We start from the raw sequence: 22,481 nt of genomic DNA on the forward strand, positions 1-22,481 counted from the left end.
TGGAGTGTGAGCTGCACAGGGTTTCATCTTTCATGGGGAACCACCACGGTCGACTGGCTGGCAGTTTCTACCCCCTGAACCAGCAAAGCACGGTCGGTAAAGTACATAATGCCTTTGGAAAGGGTTCACACCCCTTGACTTATTCCACATTTTGTTGTGCTACAGCCTTGAATTTACATGTCGTTTTTTTGTCACTGGCCTACAAACAATACCCGATAATGTCAATGTGGAATTATGTTTCTCAAAATGTTTACAAATTAATAAAAAATGAAAAGCTGAAATGCCTTGAGTCAATAAGTATTTAACCCCTTTGTTATGGCAAGCCTAAATAAGTTATGGAGTAAAAATCGTCCTAACAAGTCACATAATAAGTTGCATGGACTAACTCTGTGGGCAATAATAGTGATTAACATGATTTTTGAATGACTACCTTATCTCTGTACCACAGTGGCGGGGTATAGGTGACATGGGCAGCTGCCCAAGGCGGCATCTTGCTGGGGGCGGCACGGGGCACCCACACAATTTTGGGGGGGAATGGTCACATTTGTGCAATCGGTTTTCTATCGCTCATTTGCACGTCACATCAATGATATCATATCACCATGTGGGACTGTGGGTCCAATTAACCTTGTCGGAGTGGGCTCCCTGATTCTAGTTTGTGAGCTAGGCAGGCTAGGTTGACCTCAGGTCTCCCCACTGGAAGCCCGAGGTAGGGGGAGCGGGGGAATCTATCAAATAGGGCACCTCTAACTGTACACTACTAATGCAATTAGTAAAATCAGTCACACTACAAAATTCAACCAAATTAATCACAATTCATTCATAGTACTGTGACTATATACACTACTGTTAAAAAGTTTGGGGTCACTTAGAAATGTCCTTGTTTTTGAAAGAAAAGCACATTTTTGGTCCATTAAAATAATATCAAATTGATCAGAAATACAGTGTAGACATTGCTAATATTGTAGCTGGAAACAACAGATTTTTAATGGAATATCTACAAAGGCGTACAGAGGCTCATTATCAGCAACCATCACTCCTGTGTTCCAATGGCACATTGTGGGCCAGTAACAAAGACCTTTCTTCTGAAACTCGTCAGTCTATTCTTGTTCTTAGAAATTAAGGCTATTCCATGCGAGAAATTGCCAAGAAACTGAAGATCTCGTACAGTGCTGTGCACTACTGCCTTCACAGAACAGAGCAAACTGGCTCTAACCAGAATAGAAGAGGAGTGGGAGGCCCCAGTGCACAACCAAGCCAGAGGACAAGTACATTAGTGTCTAGTTTGAGAAACAGACGCCTCACAAGTCCTCAACTGGCAGCTTCATTAAATAGTACCCGCAAAACACCAGTCTCAACGTCGACAGTGAAGAGGCGACTCCGGGATGTTGGCCTTCTTGGCAGAGTTCCTCTGTCCAGTGTCTGTGTTCTTTTGCCCATATTAATCTTTTATTTTTATTGGCCAGTCTGAGACATGGCTTTTTCTTTGCAACTCTGCCTAAAAGGCACTCTGCCTAAAACTCTGCCTAAAAGGATCAATATGATGTTATTTTAATGGACAATCTAGAAGAAAAAGAAACGCACACCTATTTAGGCGAGGTGCTGGCTAGCGGAGTAGAAAACTTGAAAATAAAGGAGAGCCGCACACTCTAGGAGCTCAGATGCAAACATTTAATATCCAACGTTTCGACAGCCAACCTCCAGGACGCCCTATTGTAACGGGCAATGATGCAGTAACGGCCCCTCTATCTACTTTTGTTGACTTTTTTATTAGACCACTCGCAGAACAGCTCCCCTCCTTTGCTCCCAGCTCCCCTCACTGCGGGATGACTCGTTTATATATTGTCAAAAGACACACAGGTATCTGTAATCATGGCCAAGAGTGGCCTAATATCATTGGTTAATTCTCAAATATTAAAATGGCATACAAAGAACAGCATACAAAAAACAAATGGATAGCATACGATCATAGATTCATTTTAGACTACACAAGCTTACAAACAATTACAATGGCAAAGTCACAATAATCACAAGAATGGCTTCAGATCAAAGTCTACATTGAGACCGAAGGGACCAAGGGTCTTTAAGTTAAAGATCCAGGCAGCCTCTTGTTTTAACAATAAATTATCAAGGTCACCCCCTCTCCTAGGGAGGGTGACATGTTCGATGGCAATATAACGCAGAGACGAAATCGAGTGGCCTGCCTCCAAAAAGTGGGCCGCAACTGGGGAAGTTTTTTGCACCTAATGGTGCTACGATGCTCTGAGATACGTACTTTTAATTCGCGCTTTGTTTTACCCACATAATTTTTACCACAAGGACAAGTTATAAGATAAATAACTGCCTTAGTGGAGCACGTAATAACACCTTTGATTGGGATTGATTTCCCTGTTTGTGGGTGTTTGAAGGATCTGCATTTATAAGTGCCATTGCATTGAGCACAGCCATTACACTTGTAATTTAGGGGCGCAAATAGACGTTGTGGAGGGATATCTTGGGGTGGTAAATCAGAGTGTACCAATTGGTCTCTGAGATTTCTGCCCTGCGAGAATACGACCAAGGGAAGGTCCGAAAACACATTACCGAGACTATCATCGGATTTTAGAATGTGCCAATGTTTGTGAACATTCCCTTAATTTGTTCAGAGCGCTTTGAATAGCGGGTAGTTAGAATGCGTCTTTTTGCGAGACTGCTCTTTTTAAAGGTCATGTCTCGTTTTGTTTTTTGAATTTTCTCAATGGCAATATTAATCTGATCATTTTTGTACCCCCTCTCCTTGAACTTTCTTTGTGTCTCAGCCATATTTCTGTTGAAATCTGATTGTTTTTTGCAAATTCTTTTGATTCGACAGAATTGGCTGTAGGGCAAACTATTTTTCAAGGGAAGTGGGTGACAACTGTCAGCCCTCAACAAACTGTTACGATCAGTAGGTTTCCTGTAAAGATCAGTGTATCGAACATTATTTTCACACAAGATCAGAAGATCAAGAAAACTGATTTGACGTGTATCAGATTGCATAGTAAATCTCAAATGTTCAGAACAGGAGTTAAGAAAAGCATGGAATGCCTGGGGCTGTTTTGCATCACCCCTCCATATTACAAAAATATCATCAATATACCGTTTCCAAATAATGATGTAAGGCAAGAAAACATTTTTGAGAAGATTGAAAATAGACCGTTTCTCCATGTAACCCACATACAAATTAGCATAGTTAGGAGCCATGTGGAATCCCATAGCAGTACCCTTCATCTGAATAAAGAAATCATTTAGAAACATGAAATAGTTATGTGTGAGTACTATTTCAGCCAATGTTATAATGCATGCACTGGAAGGTAGTTCATTTGGGTCACGTTGCAGAAGAAAATGTTCCATAGATTTAATACCGCCCTCGTGTGGAATATTTGTGTACAACGACTCAACATCAAAAGTAACTAACAAGGTATTCTCAGGGAGAGGATCAAGAGATTCAATGATAGAGATCATACTGCTGGTGTCCTTTACAAATGAGGGGAGCTGTTCTGCGAGTGGTCTAATAATTAAAGTCAACAAAAGTAGATAGAGGGGCCGTTACTGCATCAATGCCCACTACAATAGGGCGCCCTGGAGGTTGGCTGTCGAAACGTTGGATATTACATTTTTGCATCAGAGCTCCTTGAGTGTGCGGCTCTCCTTTATTTTCAAGTTATTTTAATGGATAACATTTTTTGCTTTTCTTTCAAAAACAAGTGAGGTAGTGTATATAGTGAGGTAGTGTATATAGACACACACTATCTTCATTGAGAAAGCTAAATCAAACACATTTTTAAGGTCTATCTCTGACTCTGCTAGTGATACTTGCACTGAAGTGTATACATTCTTCTTCGACCCTGCTTAAGGAAGTTCTGTCGGACTCTGGCATCATAACTGAGAAGAATGGTAATGTTTTTAATCATCATTCTATCACAGCAGGCTTTTATTTGAGCTAAAGTGTGTTTTAATTGGCCCTGTTCAGTCAAATGAGTGCTCTTCCCTCTAATAGCCTCTACCTGACTCGACAGTTAACCCGTCAACTTCTAGTGAATCTTTGACATCATTTAAACAATTTACTGCCTGTCATGTGCTAGATGCCTTGATTGATGTAAAAACAAATCTACTGGGACTGATATGCTTGATCCATTTTTGCTGCAGCCCTTCACAAAGGGTCGTGACCTTAACCAACATTGCAGAGTTAAGAAAATATTGACTAAATAAACTAAAGTAAAAAATTAAATAAAGAGCAGCACAATGAAATTACAATATCGAGGCTGTATACACTCTTTTCTGGCCACTCTTCCGTAAAGCCCAGCTCTGCGGAGTGTACGGCTTAAGTGGTCCTATGGACAGATAATCCAATCTCCGCTGTGGAGCTTTGCAGCTCCTTCAGGGTTATCCCTCTACAAGCACCACTTCAAACCAATCAAATGGACAGCTCAGTTATCCAGTTTGATGTCACAACATGCTGTGACCAACTAGACGAGAGTTGAGCAAAGGAGGGAACTGACCCTTTCTTTCGTATTCAAGTACTTCCCAATAACTTCACAGGTAGATGTAAATAAAGGCTAGCTAGTGTTTCTTGTCTCCACCACATTGAGCCTGCAGGAGGGAGCCTACATTCTGGGCCAACGGTGGACTCATCATCGGCCCTGGAGAATAAGTCTGGGTCATCCCTAAATATCACTACATCTTGTGGGTGGGAGAGAGGAGGGCAAGGTAAAGTACAAGAAGAGGGTAAAACAATTCATTCAGGGAACCACAAAATCCTTTAGCATGGGAGAGAACAATATTCTTTTTAGGATATCTGGCCAATTAATATGTGTTTACGTCCATCCAAGGGAAGCTTGCTCGTGTGTAAACTCTTTGTTGTGCACCAGGGGCGAGTGTTGAGGACTTTCCTAATCTGCCTCCTAGGGTTTGCAGTTCTGTTCTCTGGTGCTGTCTTAGTTCTCACTTATGAACAGTATTTTTCTACTACACTGAATAAAAATATAAACGCAACATGTGAAGTGTTGGTCCCATGTTTCATGAGCTGAAATAAAAGATCCCAGAAAATGTCCATATGCACAAAAATGTATTTTGCTAACATTTTGTGCACAAATTTGTTTACATCTCTGTTAGTGAGCATTTCTTCTTTCCCAACATAATCCATCCACTTGACAGGTGTGGTATATCAAGAAGCTGATTAAACAGCATTATCACTGCACGGGTGCACCTTGCACTGGGGACAATAAAAGGCCACTAAAATGTGAAGTTTTGTCACATAACACAATAAAATGTCTCAAGTTTTGAGGGAGTGTGCCACATACGTGGCAGTTTCCCAACCACACATACTGATAACTGCCAAAATAAAGGAAACACCAACATAAAGTGTCTTAATAGGGTGTTGGGCTACCACGAGCCAGAACAGCTGCAATGCACCTTGGGATAGATTCTACAAGTGTTTGGAACTCCTGAAGGGATGCGACACCATTCTTCCACAAGAAATATCATAATTTGGTGTTTTGTTGATGGTGGTGGAAAACGCTGTCTCGGGACCACTCCAGAATCTCCCATAGGTGTTACATTGGGTTGAGATCTGGTGACTAAGATATATGGTTTACATCGTTTTCATGCTCATCAAACCATTAAGTGACCACTTGTGCCCTGTGGATGGGGGCATTGTCATCCTATGGGGTCATAGCCATGGTAGCCAAAATAGTGGCCTGCCCAACATTTTTATACATGACCCTAAGCATGATGATGTTATTTGCTTAATTAACTCAAACTCACCTGTGTGGAAGCACCTGCTTTCAATATACTTTGTATCCCTCATTTACTCAAGTGTTTTCATTATTTTGGCAGTTACCTATACATCCACACATACAGTCGTTCTCAGTGGGGCTGCATACAGAGGTCGCAGCCTTTTCAGGGCCCCCTTTACGTTGTTGTTTTAAAGTGCTCTCAGTAGGGGTAGGCGGAGACGGCGATGTAGACGATGAAGGTGGTCTGGTACTCGATGCCTCCGTCAGCCCTCTAAGACAAGGAGCGGACCTTCATCCGGTAGGTGTGGGGCTCTTTGAGAGCCCAGGTCGTGAACAGCATCCCCTTCAGGTTCTCGTCTCATAGGGCGAAGTGTAAGGTCGCGTCCTCATCCACCACCAGGAAAGAGGTACACGGGTGCACCACACCGTTGTGCGTGTACGCCACCAGCCGGAAAAGGTCCTGATTTGCTGTGATGCCGAAGGGGAGGAACAGCAGCTTGTACTCCAGTGCGTAAGGGCTCATGGCACACTCCAGGTCATTGGGTGGGCAGTTCTTCAGACAGAACCTACAACATAGAACATAACATGGGCATTTAGGAACATTCTTTGCTTATTGTGTACCCAGAAAAACAAAATTGGTTCTGTGACGGTTCCCAGAACATTCGTTAGGTTGCGGCAAATGTTCTCAAAACACAAAAACTGTCCAGTGATCATTATACAATGTTTGTATAAAATATTCATCAAATGTTGCAAGAATGTTCCTACAATACATTTAATATGTTCTTTAAAAGGTTACTAGAATGTTTCATTAGGTTGGGGAAACAGTCTGGTGAGAACAATGTGGGGACATCACAAAAGATATCTTCCCAAAACACAAAAACTGTACAGTTGTGCGAATCATTCTACAATGTTTCTTTTAGGGTGAAAAAAACATTCACCTGATGTTACAAGACCATTCCCAGAACAAAAACATTCCCAGAACACATGTAATGTGTTCTTTAAAGGTTCCCAGAATGTTTCATTAGGTTATGGCAAGGTTTCCCAAACTCGGTCCTTGGTACCCCAAGGGGTGCACGTTTTGTTTTTTTGCCCTAGCACTACTCAACTGATTCAAATAATCAACTAATCATCAAGCTTTAATAATTTGAATCAGCTGTGTAGTGTTAGGGCAAAAACCAAACCGTGCACCCCTTGGGATCCCGAGTACCGAGTTTGGGAAACGCTGGGTTATGGGAACACAAAAAACGTTCCAGTTGTGCTGATTATTACAACGTTTCTATTAGTTGCAAAAAACATTTGCCTAAAGTTGCAAGAACATTCCCAGAACACATTTAGTATTTCCTTAAAAGTTCCTAAAACATTTATTTAGGTTGTGGGAACATTGTGGGGATATGACAAGAGATAGGTTCCCAAAACACTAAAACTTTCTAGTTGTGCTGATATTCAGATAATGTTTATATCAGGGTGCACAAAACATTCCTTTGTTGTTGCAAGAATGTTGACAAAACAGCCTTTCAGAGTTATTTAAAGGTTCCCAGAACATTTAATTAGGTTGTGGGACCAGTGTGGGTACATTACAAGTTCCAAAAACACAAAATATGCCCAGTTGTGATGCCATTCATAAAATGTTTAAGTTAGGTTGCACAGGACATATTCTACTGATGTTCACACACTATACATTTTACCTTGTCTTTTAGTTTTACCTAATATTACCACAACATTCTCAGCGTGCACATTTGTAGCTCCTTAAAGCAGATTGGAATACATCCCCATTATGTTTATCTCCAGATGAAATGGCAATTAGCATTTGAGTACTATCAAAGACAGTACAGCTAAAACTGCTTCTCCAATAGAAATCCCTGATCACACTTGTAGGCGATGGCATGGTGACGTTGGCTAGCAAAGCTCATGCATAGAAACACGTCATAGGGTCTAACGGTCATCTCGCGCCGAACTGCACATGTGGAGGCCGTCAAATTAAAGGCACTCCTTCGATATGAAGTTATTTTTGACAATTAAAAACGTCCCAGTTTGTTACTTTCATGTGGTTGGAGTAATAACATGTTCAACTACTTAAGACATTAGCTCGAATCTAGGTTGTGCCTAGAGCTGTGGCGGTCATAGAATTTCGTCAGACAGCGATTGTCAAGCAAATAACTGGATGGTCTCACGTTAATTGACCATTAATTAACATAAACACATTTAGCATCTACTAGCTTCCACACATAGCCGCAAAGCCACTGATGAAGACCTTTGGAACATCTACATTTTAAAAAGTCTAATCCATGTAATATAGCCTACACCTTCACAATAAATCCATTATTTATTTTAGACAGGTCTAAAGAAGCATGATATGAAGAAAATGTAGTCTATTTCAGAAGAACAGAATAGCATACTCTGATTTGTCCTTATGTTAGGTACTGATCTGGCTATGCCAAATGGCTGTGGGCTACACTAGTTCATTCAGCAGACAAGATTTGCTTTGAATTCCGTGGGATTATTTTATAGTATGAATAATACAATCGAACATAGCTGAATAAAATACAAATTATATTTTATCCTATATGCTTAATTTAGAGTTAATGTAACTTTGGATGTTCTACAAACGCTGGGCTATATGTTTAGATTTTTAATACATTGTAAGGCTGCATGATGTGACTAATGATGATTTGAAAAAAAGTTGCTTGAAAGGCATGAGCTCTGCTCATTTATTTGTGCAGACTGGACACACTACATCAGTCACTCATTCACTATTTGACAAGCACTTGATGATGCCTAGAATTTCATGGCGGCATCCCCTTAATGCATCCTAAATAAATGCTCCCGCTTTCCCTCTCTGGCACTCGAGGGCGCCAGGCTTCCTTTCAATTCGCACACCTGTCACCATCATTACACGCATCATCGCTCATTGGACTCATTCACGTTTTGATTGCCTTTGATTTGACAGCCTCCACATGTGCAGTCCTGCGCTTTATTGTCGTTTCTGTTTCCCCTGTCCAGACGCTGTCCATATTCTGTTCCTGTCCGTGGTTATTAAATGTTCACTCCCTGTACCTACTTCTCGTCTCCAGTGTCAATCCTTACACAATGTTGACACCACTATGCGAAGCATCAGGGAGGTTTTTGGTTTTTGTTGGTGACGTCGGGTCCGGGGGGCGCCGCCGATGGAGCCTCAGCTGGTTCGTCGGGCTTTCGCGGCTTAGCTGGCACGAGATGTTTCCTTGCCTCAGCCGGCTCATCAGGCTCCCATCCCACATCACGCCTCAGCCGGCTCGTCGGGCTCCCACGCCTCAGCCGGCTCGTCGGGCTCCCAGCCTGGAATCGAACCAGGGTCTGTAGTGATGCCTCAAGCATGAGATGCAGTGCCTTGTGCCACTCGGGAGCCCTTTCTCACAGGCTACAAGTGAAGACAGACACATCGTGGAAGCAACTGCACGCGTCCTTATCCAATTCTGAGGTGTATATTGACGATATTGGAAGAACTGTCCACATTAACTTTTCATCAGCAAACAAGATGAGTAGGCCTAACGAACAGCAAAAGCACTAGCCTATGTCAATCTACTATCCCCCAAAGTACAAAAGTTAACCTATTCTATTCACCGCAACAGCCCTAGTTGTGTCTTCAGATTGAGAAAATTAACAACTAAGGAAGAATATTTCACTTCTCGAACCCCAGCCTGGACTGTTTGGCAAGCATTCCCGGGAAGTCTCGCCACTGGGTTTAGAAACTCTGTGACTGTATTGTAGGTGAGATAAAGACACATGGCATTTTAATTTCATTCACAGAACATTTTAACAGCATTTACTTATACAAACACAGGCATATTAATTGTAGGTAAGCTGCCGTTTTATGGGCTCTTAACCAACCTCACTATTTTGTTCGTTTTTTTCTTATTTTGTACATAATGTTGCTGCTACCATCTCTTAAGGAAAGAGCTTCTGGACATCAGAACAGCGATTACTCACCTTGAACTGGATGAAGAATTTTTATTTAATGAGTCGGATGAAAGGGATTTACTCCAGACACCTGAACAGGCCCTCATCCCCGTCATTCACAGAAGAAAGAGACTGAGGTTTCGCGGAAGGAGGAGATCGGGGTGCCTTGTGAGGATTCGGCAACGAGTGGCTAATCTGCCTTTGCCATCCGTACTATTGGCCAACGTATAATCGCTCAATAATAAAGTGGACAAACTACAAGGACGTATATCCTACCAACGGGACATTAACGTCTGTATTATCTTGTTTCACCGAGTCGTGGCTGAAAGACAACATGAATAACATACAGCAGCCTCTGGTAAGATAAGAGGTGGCGGTCTATGTATATTTCTAAATAACATCTGGTGCACAATATCTAAGGAAGTCTCAAGGTTTTTCCTGCTTGAGTCCCAACTGAGTCCCGTGTGGCTCAGTTGGTAGAGCATGGCGCTTGCAACGCCAGGGTTGTGGGTTCATTCCCCACGGGGGGACCAGGATGAATATGTATGAACTTTCCAATTTGTAAGTCGCTCTGGATAAGAGCGTCAGCTAAATGACTTAAATGTAAATGTATCTCATGATTAGCTGTAGACCATACTATCTACCTAGAGAGTTTATCAATATTCTTTGTAGCTGTCTATTTACCACCACAAACCGATGCTGGCACTAAGACCACACTCGATGAGCTCTATACGGCCATAAGCAAACAGGAAAATGCTCATCCAGAGGCATCGCTCCTAGTGGCCGGGGACTTTAATGCAGGGAAACTTAAATTAATTTTACTTAATTTCCACCAGTATATTAAATGTTGACCTGTTTAAAGGAAGACAGACCCATCGGGGACTCAACTGCACGCACCCGTATCCAATTCTGAGGCAAATATTAAAGATATTGGAAGAACTGTCCACATTTACTTTTCGTCAGCCAACAAGATGAGTAGGTCTAATGAACAGCAAAACTACTAGCCTATGTCAATCTATTATGCCCCATAGTACAAAAGTTTACCTTTTCTGAAATAAATATTCAAAACAAAGTCTGGGACAGTTGTGGGATGGGATAGATCCCAAATTTATACAACCACTAGCATCAAAAAAGTTTTTTTTAAAATGAGGCTGACACAATGGATCAGAATATTTAGCTTAAAATGTTGATAAACTATTAGGCTACTTCTTCACATGATAAATGCAGCAATGTGCACAATGGGATAACACCATTCTCAAAAGTGACCGCAAATGGTGAAAATGATCTTCACCAAACTTGAAACTCATGTGCTGCGTATGTATGCCAGTTAGACTCTAAACCTGTTGTAAAGCTGATTCATGTGATTAATTTTAAGAAGTTACTTGGCCACTTTAGTTGTGATACAAACCATCACTCTGTTTTCTCACACAATTACATAGCCTATAGAAATGTTGCACACGAACTCATGGGCTCTCATGAAGTGTTTGATTAGATTTTCGCTTACATTTGCATTGACGTCTGAGTGATTAGAGGTACAATAGAGTGCTGAGTAACAGGCAGTTAGCAAAGTTTTGTAGGCTACTAATGACCAGCAGCATCAGAGCTTGGAGAAGCCTAATTACCACGACTAAACGGTCACATGGAATTTGACTGCCATCAAGACTAATACGGTCACTGTAACAGCCCTAGTTCCCCTTCAGAATAGCTTCAATTCGTCGGGGCATTGACTCTACAAGGTGTCTAAAGCATTCCACAGGGATGCTGGCCCATGTTGGCTCCAATGCTTCCCACAGTTATGTCAAGTTGGCTGGATGTCCTTTGGGTGGTGGACCGTTCTTGATTCTCTGTACAGGCCAAGATTATGACGGCTACTCTGATCTAACCAGAGTAAGCTGTACTCAATATAATCAGAAACCCCCAGCCAGTGTTAGGAACATTTCTGTGATAACCTGTGTTTGCAGTGAGGTCAGATTACTGTACCGTAGTATAGATCTCACCAACGTTAGCTACAATCCTCTGCTTTGATCCCTGCCAGCCCAGCCATCACTCAGGCTAGGGCCTGGGAGAATTCCAGGCCCTAGCCGGAGGTCTGACCGGACAGCCCCAGGTTCCAGGGCCCAGAGCCAAAACCCTGAAGTATTGCAGCAATCTCAATTAATTAATATTGTTTTAGTGTTGGTATCATTTCATGGCTGATACAGTGTGTACCATGAAAATAGCGAGCACGGGGGCTCGTGGTGCAGCCTGTAACCGATCCGGGCGGTTGCCTTGCCAACAAAAACTGACTCACTTCTTGGAATCTTTCAATTTGCTAAAATAAATCAGGACAGGGAGTAGCGACCAGTCAATCTACCCAGGGTCTGAAACTCAAGCCGTCACATTGTGTGTGTGGCTGGTGTGTGTGTGTGTGCGCTACATGTACGAGTGTGTGTGTGTGTGTGTGTGTGTGTGTGTGTGTGTGTGTGTGTGTGTGTGTGTGTGTGTGTGTGTGTGTGTGTGTGTGTGTGTGTGTGTGTGTGTGTGTGTGTGTGTGTGTGTGTGTGTGTGTGTGTGTGTGTGTGTCCGTGTCCGTGTCCGTGTGTGTATGTACATGTGTGTTGGGTCTAGGGGCTCAGAGTGAGGCGTCTCTCTGGATCATATCTGTGCCACTTAATCATGTCTCCCAGCAGATGAACAAATGGAGATTGATGTTGTTCCCACTTCTGCTCTCATCCCTGTGAGTGGCTTACACACAGGCATGACCGATCCCAGCACATGCGTGTCACAAGATATACGAGAGGCTGCACGTATGAACTACTTCACAAAATGTGTTGAAGAACAGAGAGGAAGTGTGCACTACGTCAAACAGAGGATGAGCTAGGAATAGGACAGTTTGGGTCTCCACGTATGTGAGGCTTTTGTGACTTATGTTCTGACAAGCCCTCCCCGGCTAGCACAAACTACTTGGCTAACAATCAATGCAGTGCAAAAGGGAGTACAAACTAAATCAGAGCAGACTTTCACAATTTCACTGGTCCAAGTAGTTTTAAACTTGCTATAGGCTATAGTCTGGCTTGTATTATACCATATTGAAGTCATTACAATATAATATAGTTTGACTTGATATTGACACTGGGAATTGGACTTTTAATGATTTGATACTTAACCTGTCTCCTGCCCTTCATCTACACTGATTGAAGTGGACTTAACAAGTGACATCAATAAGGGATCATAGCTTCCCCCTGGATTCACCTGGTCAGTCTATGTCATGGGAAGGTGTTCATAATGTTTGGTACACACTGTGTATATGCGCGAACATCAATTAACTATTTTGTTAAACCTAAAGCAAATATTCTACGAATTTCATAAAAAATGAATAATTTCATTCTTACTATTGAGAATACAGGGGGTGCTATTTTCCCATTAGCATAATTTGCTCTACAGATTAAACTGCCTCTTATTCAATTATTGCTCTTACTATATGCATATAAATAATACCATTGGAAAGAAAACAATCTCTAGTTTCTAAAACCGTTTCAATTTTGTCTCTGAGTGATACAGAAGTCATTTGACAGCACTTTCCTTGACCAAGAAGAAAAAAGCAAGATGTGTTATGCCAGCTTCAACGCTCTGCCTATATATGGTCGTGCCCCCTATGACCCGAAACACACCTCATTGGCCTTCCTCTGGGTGACAAGAGGACGTCAGAGGAAAAATATCTTGTTTATCTGGGACTGACGTGAAATGAGAGCTAATTCTTTGGCGTGACCGACAACTTCCGGTTCTCTATATCGTGCGATTTGGAGCTGCGATTGTCTTCTGTTGTACGGCCATTATTATCTCCGTCTCGAAGTTTGTTTGATACATGTGACCAGATCATCGTAATGTATGTTTTTTCAATATAGTTTAATCAGATTATTTGAATTTTTTCGGGAGTTTTGCGGTGTTCCGTTGTCTGATTTTATTATCGTTTGAGAAATCCGTGCCACTCGACCAGTACCTGTGCTAAATGGAGTGGGAAAGGAACCATTCTGAACGCAACCAACGACTCATCTTGACAAAGGACACTTTGATCAACATTCTGATGAAAGATCAGCCATAGTAAGACCCAATTTACGATGTTATATCATATCTGTTGTGCATGTGAACTGGCCGTGGGCGCCCAGCCGAATCTGCCTGGTATAGCTATGCTAATTTAGCGCTACATTTTGTTTTCGTTATAAAACATTTAATAAATCTGAAATATTGTTTGGATTCACCAGATGTTGGGCTTTCAATATCTGTACGCTGTGTATTTTTCTGAAATGTTTTAACATGAGTAATTCGTTATATGACGTTGGTCTCTAATTGTTCTGGCTGGGTCAGCACTATTTCAGATTGCAGCTGCAATGTAGAACTGTGATTTATACCTGAAAAATGCACATTTAAAAAAAAAAAAACTATGCTATACCATAAATATGTTATCAGACTGTCATCTTATGAAGTTGTTTCTTGGTTAGTGGCTATATATCTTTTTATTTAGTCGAATTAGTGATAGCTACTGACGCAGGAAAAAACTGTTGGGAGTAAAAAAATCGTGTCCTTTGCTAACGTGGTTAGCTAATAGATTTACATATTGTGTCTTCCCTGTAAAACATTTTAAAAATCTGAAATGGTGGCTTTATTCACAATACCTGTATCTTTCATCTGGTGTCTTGGACTTGTGATTTAATGATATTTAGATGCTACAAGTTACTTGTGACGCTATGCTAGCTATGCTACTCAGTGGGGGGGTGGTGGGGGGTGCTCCCGGATCAGGGTTGGTGACTCGTTAGAGGTTTTAAGGGAATTTCCTCTGCAACCTAACTTACACATCATCACAACTGGGTATATTTTGTGTTTCGGGAACCTATCTCTTGCAATGTACCCACACTGTTCCCACAACCAAATGACATGTTCTGGGAACATTTAAAGAACTCAGAATTGCTGTTTTGTTAATATTCTTGCAACACAGACACAAACATTATATGAATGTCAGCACAACTGGAAAAATTTTGCAATTTGGGAACATACACCATATATACAGAAGTATGTGGACACCCCTTCAAAGTACTGGATTCAGCTATTTCTTCAACACCCGTTGGGCACACAGCCATGCAATCTCCTTAGAAGAACATTGGCAGTAGAATGGCCTTACTGAAGAGCTACGTGACTTTCAACGTGGCACCGTCATAGGATGCCACCCTTCCAACAAGTCAGTTCGTCAAATTTCTGCCCTCCTAGAGCTGCCCTGGTTAATGGTCTCTTAACTCACTATGGTGCTCAGTTAAAATCTTGCCACTTGAAAATCAAATGCAACAGACTGTATATCCAATTTGATGCAACAAAATGTTCAAATTGTACAGGCAAGTAGGTATAGACATCAGTGTCCAGTGTTAATGATGTCACAGGGGGGATGGACAGGGACAGTTAATGTATGGCATTACAAAGCATAGCCACCCTGCGGTGGGTGAAACCCAGAGTGAAAGGTCAAAGGTGAAAAGTCAAAGGTGAAAGAGTGACAGAGCCAAGAGGGAGAGAGAGAGGTGCTGGCCTTGTGACGACAGACAGACATGTTATTTCCAGGTAATTTCCTGTCTGTGGCTCCTTTTCATCCTCTTCACCTTGCTGGTTGTTTCCATTGTCTTTACCTGCTGTACTCTAACTACACATATATTCAGTCAGTACTCGGCATGTTCAACTTCTCTTTGTAGTGGTTAGTCAGGGTTTCCACAGCAGACAGCTAGCAGTGCTTTAGCAATGTTAGCATTAGAAAGTAAAGGGAGGATGTGATGTCACAGCTGGCTAGGGTATTATTGAAGTTTTGAGCAGGCATCGGGAGAGGGGGGTGGAGAGAGACAGAGGTCTGCGCACAGAAGCTGAGGGCAGGGGTAAGGGGTAGTGGGTGAGGGGGTTTGGGGGTAGAGGGGGGACGTACCCACACAAGGGCTTCCTACACCCTGAGAGCGGTAGCCCCTGGGGCAGGTACAGTGGTAGCTCCCTCTGCTGTTCTCACAGATCTGGTTGTACCTGCACTGGTGGGTCCCGTCTCTGCACTCATCTATATCTATAGGGAGATTTTAGATTGAATATAGATATTTGACATTGAGACAATTACCCCACCAATTACTGAATAAACCCTGTTAAAAACAGAAAGTGGTGTATATAAAATCCACTGTCTCTCAGACTTTCTCACTACATCTTAGTTTTATGATATACTCAGATTTAAAAGTGTCTCAGAGTAGGAAATTGGTCGTTAATGCTGAGAATATAGACATTTTTCTCCTAGTCTTATGGGTAAAAATAAAAGCTACTCAGCGAGTCAGTGGTTTGTGCGCCACATGTAGTTGCATTGGAGTTGTTAAAATAACGTTTTGATATTTCCATATGATCAATCCATATATAATCCAGACCTACATGCAACAGTATCTCTTCTGCTTTTGACAATTATTTCACATGAAGCCTATTCACATGATATGCCTAAATACTTATAACCACTACACTAATAAATAAATACGCCTTTCTTTGGATTATTTAATTACCTACATCATGTTATCACTTTGTAGCGCAACATCACGATGTTAAAAAATATGCCTAAATTGGGCATTCTTATAAGTTGGGCAATTGAATGCACTGAGTATACAAAACATTAAGAATACCTGCTATTTCCATGACACAGACTGACCAGGTGAATCCAGATGAAAGCTGTGATCCCTTATTGATGTCACTTGTTAAATCCACTTCAAATCAGTGAAGATGAAGGAACAGGTTTTCCTAATGTTTGATATACTCAGTGTGTCCGGGCTTACGTTAACTTTGATTGTGTTAGATGAAAATGACAGACCTTTATTAAAACGTTGTATGCAACATTATCGGCAAGTGACTTGGATGCCTACTTTGCCAAGCGATTTAGAGTTTTTAAACAGGAGCGACGAGTGTGTTGATATAAGGGTAATATTGTCCGAATTTGTTATTAACAACCATCAGAATTGGTTAGGAAAAAAGGTTATACATGCCAACATATTTGGCAATAATTAAGAGTAGGCAAAGTGATCGTGTCAGGTAAAAATTATATTAAACATTTTACCATTGCAACATTTGATGTACAGCCACATTCACCGTGGTTGTCTGAAGAGTGCTTTAGAGTTCATAGCAGGCGAAGCTTCATTGCGATTGGTTATTCCCCATCATTTGCAACAATGTTTTTTTTGTTTAGCATTAAATTTGTTTAGCATTAAATAGCATTAAATAAATCACTTACTTTTGAAGATCTTCCTCTGTTTGCAATCCCAAGGGTCCCAGCTACTACACGAATGGTCGTTTTGTTAGATAAAATCCTTCTTTATATCCCAAAAAGTCAATTTAGTTGGCGCCATTGATTTCAGTAATCCACTTGTTCAACATGGAGACAAAGGAGTCCAAAAAGCTACCGCTAAACGTCCAAACAAGTCAAATGATGTTTCTATTAAATCCTCAGGTACTCTAAAATGTAAATAAACTATAATCTTTCATACGGAACGTAGTATGTTCAATAGGAAAGGAAAATTAGTAAGCACGCGCCTTCTCCCTCACGTGCCGAAAGACTGATATTGTTCCAGTGCTCTTCTCACCAAAACTCAAAATTCTTGCTTGTTTTTCAAAAAACAAGCCTGACACCTTGACTAAAGACTGTTGACATCTAGTGGAAGCCATAGGAATTGCAATCTGGGAGACAGATTTACATAGTAACAACAGATTTCCATTATAAAAGCCTGGGACCTAAAAAAATATATAAAATTCCGGTTGGTTTTTCTTCGGATTTTCGCCTGCCATTCTGTTATGGTCTCAGGCATTATTTTAACAGTTTTAGAAACTTCAAAGTGTTTTCTATCCAATGCTACCAATTATATGCATATCCTGGCTTCTGGGCCTGAGTAACAGGCAGTTTACTTTGGGCACGTCAGTCAGGCGGAAATTCAGGAAACTATCCCTAAGAAGTTTTTTAAGTGGAATATATTATATTACAGTGTAATGTAGATTTATGTACCCATACTAAAATATCATCATTATGATGTTATTACATCTATGCTTCTAAAGCATCATTCAATATTTCCTTGTTGCTGTTTTTATTCCACACACACATGCACACACACGTGCACACAGACACACACACACGACCCGACACACACTTCAATCTGAAAATGATCCACATCAAGATGGCTTTATGAGCCGTGTTTGAGATTTACAGCTGTTTTGTTGGAGCATGCAGCCTATGATCAGAGCTCTTTCAGATTTTTTGGGCTCTTTCATTCATGGAGGAAAAGCAGCCTTTCCTTTCATCCTTACCTCTGGTTATATTTAAGTATGTTAACCCATGATGCTATCCATGAGTATGGATCTGCAAATGTTGATCTTATCCAGTAAGTTCCTAAAATACCAATCTGGACCTCAAGGCCAGTTCCTCTGCTTTTATTCATTCTTCAATTCTAATCAGGAAATTATTTAGACCTGGGCACAAGGTGTGTGCAATTAATGATCAGGTAGAACAGCAAACCAGCAGTACTCTGGGCCTCGTAGGGTAAGATTCGAATACCCCTGCTCTTAGTAATGGATGTATTTGATGATTAAAGGGCTGTATTCATATTCACAATATCGTAACAAGCATAGAACAATAACAAACTACAAGGATGATTGATTAGTTATTAATAACCTATTCAGGAGACAATCTATTATGTGTCAAATCAATGTGCATTGTATATGTTTTATCCTCTCCTCCATCTCTACAGCAGTTGTGTAATATGAGTTCATCCAAAGATTGTCTATTATTTTGACAAGATAGTCGATTGATGACCGCTCTAACAATGGAAATACATGTGCTTAAAGATGGAAAGCAGGCGGGAGGCGCAACCAGGTGGAACCATTCTAGCCAATGAGAGGGGAAAAAACACATGTGAACAACAGGTCATAGAGATAGATAGAGGACTCATCTTTGTATCTGTGCCATTATAGCGTCTGTGACAGCATGGGCAGACGTTCTTCATTGGCTGGTTGCTCCCAACTCATAGGAATTCCAACCCAGTAAAATGTGGAAGCTCTCAATGGTAATGTCCTCGTTAAAACGGGTTATATCCATGATCTATCTCTATGACAACACAACTCCGATATAAAGTCTATTTTCTTTTATATCAGTGCATTTGTAACAACCTAACCACTACAAAACGTATATTCAATCAAATAAGCCTCATGTAGAAAATGAGCAATAATATTTTTGGTTGCCAAAAATTTGGCACTGTAATTGACCTCCATTAAAAAAATCCTCAATTCATGGGCTTATTTTTCGTGGACAGATTTTGGGCGGAGTAAAACCTCTCGCTTTGCCTCTTCCTCTCTGGTTCACCTACAGGAAAACCATCCTTGTACCAGGTGACGATGAGGACGGGACTTCCTGTGACATCACACACAAGGTTGGTGGTCTGGTTCAGCACCACAGACACGTTGCCCGGCGACTCATTGTCGTGGAGATCTGGGGAAACTGCATGGAGGTCAAAGGGGAAAGGTCAGGTCTGCCATGTTACACTTCAGCAGTACTACCATATGACACAGTAAAATGCTAGTACTACCATATAATAATATAATTCAGTTCTACCACCACAGTAGTAATATTCAAAGATTCCACACTAGGCTAGCTCACCGTTGACTTAGAGTTGGTACTGCTTCTTGGTGGTGGCAACCTCGTTGGCGGCAGTGCAAACAATACTCTCCGTTGTCCAGCTGAGACACCGATGCCAGGATGAGGAGGGTTCCGTCCTCCATGATGGTCAGACCGGGTTCATTCCCCGTCAGCTCCTGACCGTTACGCAACCACTTTATAATGGGGGTAGGAGTGCCTGGGGGGGAGGGAGGGAGGGGAATAGTGGGAGGAGAGATCATAGAAAGATAAAGAGAGAAAGAAAAGTGGTAAGACATGGGTCAGTTATATAAGTAGCTAGCTTTTTTGGGATATCCTGTAGCAAAAAGCTTCTGTCCATTCTATAAGGGTGACTGAAACTAATATTATTGGTTGACAGATGACACTTATCTGCCTGGTGTGTGCCATTGTGATTGGATGCCTGTATAAAGCAAAGTTGGTCCTCACCTTTGGCAGGGCAAGGGAAGGCAATGCGCTGGTTGGCCACTCTCTAATGGTGGGGGCTGTTGAAGGGGGGCTCCAGCACCTCCACCACGGGGGGGGGGGGACTGAAGACGGACACTAACATTAAATCAATGATAAGAAGAATGGTACATGGGCACAACCTAAACCTTTATCAAACTTGTTTGTAAAGAGTTTGGATGCAGTTTTGCAGAACACCATCCCAACCGTGAATCACGGGGGTGGCAGCATCATGTTGTGGGGGTGCTTTGCTGCAGGAGGGACTGGTGCGCTTCACAAAATAGATGGCATCATGAGGATGGAAAATTATGTGGATATATTGAAACAAGATCTCAAGACATCAGTCAGGAAGTTAAAGCTTGGTCGCAAATGGGTCTTCCAAATGGACAATGACCCCAAGCATACTTCCAAAGTTGTGGCAAAATGGCTTAAGGACAACAAAGTCAAGGTATTGGAGTGACCATCACAAAGCCCTAACCTCAATCCCATAGATTGAGGGCAGAACTGAAAAAGTGTCTGCGAGCAAGGCCTACAAACCTGACTCAGTTACACCAGCTCTGTCAGGAGGAATGGGCCAAAATTCACCCAACTTATTGTGGGAAGCTTGTGGAAGGTTAAACAATTTAAAGGCAATGCTACCATATACTAATTGAGTGTATGTAAACGTCTGACCCACTGGGAATGTGATGAAAGAAATAAAAGCTTAAATAAATAATTCTATTGTTCTGACATTTCACATTCTTAAAATAAAGTGGTGATCTTAACTGACCTAAAACAGGGAATTTTTACTCTGATTGAATGTCAGGAATTGAGAAAAACTGAGTTTAAATGTATTTGGCTTAGGTGTACGTAAACTTCCGACTTCAACTGTACATGATTAGTTTAGTTGCGTAATTAAATTACACAGAGAATTGATTTGATAAGATACTGTAACGGCTGTCGTAGTCGTTCTCCTCCTCAGACGAGGAGGAGCATGGATCGGACCAAGATGCGGATTGGTAAGTATTCATATTTTAATGGGAAAACAACAAACACTACAAAATACAACAACCAACAAACGTGACTAACCTGAAACAGTCCTGTGTGGCCCAAACACTGACACAGGAACAAACACCCACAAAACACAGGTGAAACCCAGGCTGCCTAAGTATGATTCTCAATCAGGGACAACGATTGACAGCTGTCTCTGATTGAGAATCATACCAGGCCGAACACAAAATCCCAACATAGAAAATCAAACCTAGACCAACCCACCCAACTCACGCCCTGACCAACTAAAACAAATACAAAACAAAGGAAAACAGGTCAGGAACGTGACAGATACAGTCTTCACATACAATGATATTCAACGACACGACAGTATGATGGAAGATAATGTAGAAATTTTATGCTCGAGTAGACTGAGCAACACGTAGGGCTCATGTATACATTGTATACATTCCAAAATGATATCTATTATTCATCTGGCTATTCGTCACTAAAGGCCTGTAACAACAACAGACGTTAGTTAGTGTCCTGTCTCTCCACTTTGGGACCGGTACTGTGGTGTGAGAACACTAAGGATTCCTGCTTGAGAGGATACAGCATGAGGAACGACCGAGAAATTAAAAAGATGGTCGCCAGATTGGAAAGAAATCCTAATTTTATGTTCACACATACACTACATAACCAAAAGTATGTGGACACGTGATCGTCGAACATCTTATTCCAAAATCATGGGCATTAATATGGAGTTGGTCCCCCCTTTGCTTCTATAACATTCTCCACTCTTCTGGAAAGGCTTTCCACTAGATGTTGGAACATTGCTGCGGGGACTTTCTTCCATTCAGCCACAAGAGTATTAGTGAGGTCGGGCACTGATGTTGGGCGATTAGGCCTGGCTCGCAGTCAGCGTTCCAATTTATCTCAAAGGTGTTTGATGGGGTTAAGGTCAGGAATCTAAGCAGACTATTCAAGTTCTTCCACACCGATCTCAACTTAACACTTCTGTGTGAACCTTGCATTGTGCATGCTGAAACAGGAAAAGGGCCTTCCCCAATGTTTTACCACAAACTTGGGAGCACAGAATCATCTATAATGTCATTGTATGCTGTATCGTAAGCATTTCCCTTCACTGGAACTAAGGGGCCTAGCATGAACCATGAAAAACAGCCCCAGAACATTATTCCTCCTCCACCAAACTTTACAGTTGACACTATGCATTCGGGCAGGTAGCGTTCTTCTGGCATCCGCCAAACCCAGATGGTGAAGCGTGATTCATCACTCCAAAGAAGACATTTCCACTGCTTTACACCACTCCAGCCAACACTTGGCATTGTGCATGAGACAATCCAGCTGCTGAGCTAACAGACTGTATATATGTGTGTGTGTGAGTGAGTGAGTGAGTGAGTTGCGTTGCGGGACTGGACCAACTTCCATGTTTTGCTTGGTGTGTTGCCACGGTAACCCCAGAGGCGGGGTGTTATGGGCTGGGCAGGGACTGTGTCACTAGGGAAGTGGGGCACACGTTTATATGGGGCAGCTGGATCTGACATGATCTTTAGCCCAAATAAGAACCCTGTGACTATGCGTTCCCCCAAATAGACAATTTGCACAACATTCAAGCAGCACTTACAAACACAACATGCATTATGCGCACTCATGAACAAGCCCACACACACACA

General features: G+C 41.7%; 1 long non-coding RNA gene across 1 annotated transcript; it reads right to left on the reverse strand.

Annotated features, from left to right (window-relative positions):
• Positions 1-18,282: 18,282 nt before the first annotated feature.
• Positions 18,283-20,939, reverse strand: LOC139578753 (uncharacterized). The gene is made up of 4 exons (XR_011675611.1): positions 20,887-20,939; positions 19,804-19,904; positions 19,360-19,555; positions 18,283-19,200 (listed from the first exon to the last, which is right to left on the reverse strand). It is a non-coding gene; the product is annotated as an uncharacterized lncRNA (long non-coding RNA).
• Positions 20,940-22,481: the final 1,542 nt, after the last annotated feature.

This window comes from Salvelinus alpinus, chromosome 6, assembly GCF_045679555.1.
Source record: "Salvelinus alpinus chromosome 6, SLU_Salpinus.1, whole genome shotgun sequence".
Taxonomy (NCBI): Eukaryota; Metazoa; Chordata; class Actinopteri; order Salmoniformes; family Salmonidae; genus Salvelinus; species Salvelinus alpinus.